This window comes from Cucurbita maxima, unplaced genomic scaffold (assembly GCF_002738345.1).
Source record: "Cucurbita maxima cultivar Rimu unplaced genomic scaffold, Cmax_1.0 Cma_Scf04257, whole genome shotgun sequence".
NCBI lineage: Eukaryota > Viridiplantae > Streptophyta > Magnoliopsida > Cucurbitales > Cucurbitaceae > Cucurbita > Cucurbita maxima.
In genome coordinates this window covers 1-851 of record NW_019276273.1, presented here as the reverse complement: position 1 = coordinate 851, position 851 = coordinate 1, and the positions used below count along the sequence as shown (strand labels likewise).

At 50.9% G+C, this 851-nt stretch overlaps 2 non-coding genes and 1 pseudogene across 2 annotated transcripts; all 3 read left to right on the top strand.

The window, feature by feature from the left end:
• Positions 1–195: 195 nt before the first annotated feature.
• Positions 196–314, top strand: LOC111475980. The gene has a single exon (XR_002716824.1). It is a non-coding gene; the product is annotated as a 5S ribosomal RNA (ribosomal RNA).
• Positions 315–447: 133 nt separating this feature from the next.
• Positions 448–568, top strand: LOC111475981 (annotated as a pseudogene).
• A 161-nt stretch (positions 569–729) lies between these two features.
• Positions 730–848, top strand: LOC111475978. The gene has a single exon (XR_002716822.1). It is a non-coding gene; the product is annotated as a 5S ribosomal RNA (ribosomal RNA).
• Positions 849–851: the final 3 nt, after the last annotated feature.

Below are 851 nucleotides of genomic sequence, written 5' to 3'. Positions count from 1 at the left end.
GTGCTTGGGCGAGAGTAGTACTAAGTTGGGTGACCACTTGGGAAGTCCTCGTGTTGCACCCCTTTTTTTCTTTCAATTTCTCCCAGTTCTTTTCTTCCTTTCTCTACAAATGAGAACCTCCCCCGCTCACGCCCATCGCGTTTCGATCATGCCGCCCCGCATGCGTTAAATCCGATTTTGTGCACATGGCATGTCGGGTGCGATCATACCAGCACTAATGCACCGAATCCCATCAGAACTCTGTAGTTAAGCGTCCTTGGGCGAGAGTAGTACTAAGTTGGGTGACCACTTGGGAAGTCCTCGTGTTGCACCCCTTTTTTTCTTTCAATTTCTCCCAGTTCTTTTCTTCCTTTCTCTACAAATGAGAACCTCCCCCGCTCACGCCCATCGCGTTTCGATCATGCCGCCCCGCATGCGTTAAATCCGATTTTGTGCGCATGGCATGTCGGGTGCGATCATACCAGCACTAATGCACCGGATCCCATCAGAACTCTGCAGTTAAGCGTGCTTGGGCGAGAGTAGTACTAAGTTGGGTGACCACTTGGGAAGTCCTTGTAAGTTGGGTGACCACTTGGGAAGTCCTTGTGTTGCACCCCTTTTTTTCTTTCAATTTCTCCCAGTTCTTTTCTTCCTTTCTCTACAAATGAGAACCTCCCCCGCTCACGCCCATCGCGTTTCGATCATGCCGCCCCGCATGCGTTAAATCCGATTTTGTGCGCATGGCATGTCGGGTGCGATCATACCAGCACTAATGAACCGGATCCCATCAGAACTCCGCAGATAAGCGTGCTTGGGCGAGAGTAGTACTAAGTTGGGTGACCACTTGGGAAGTCCTCGTGTTGCACCCCTTT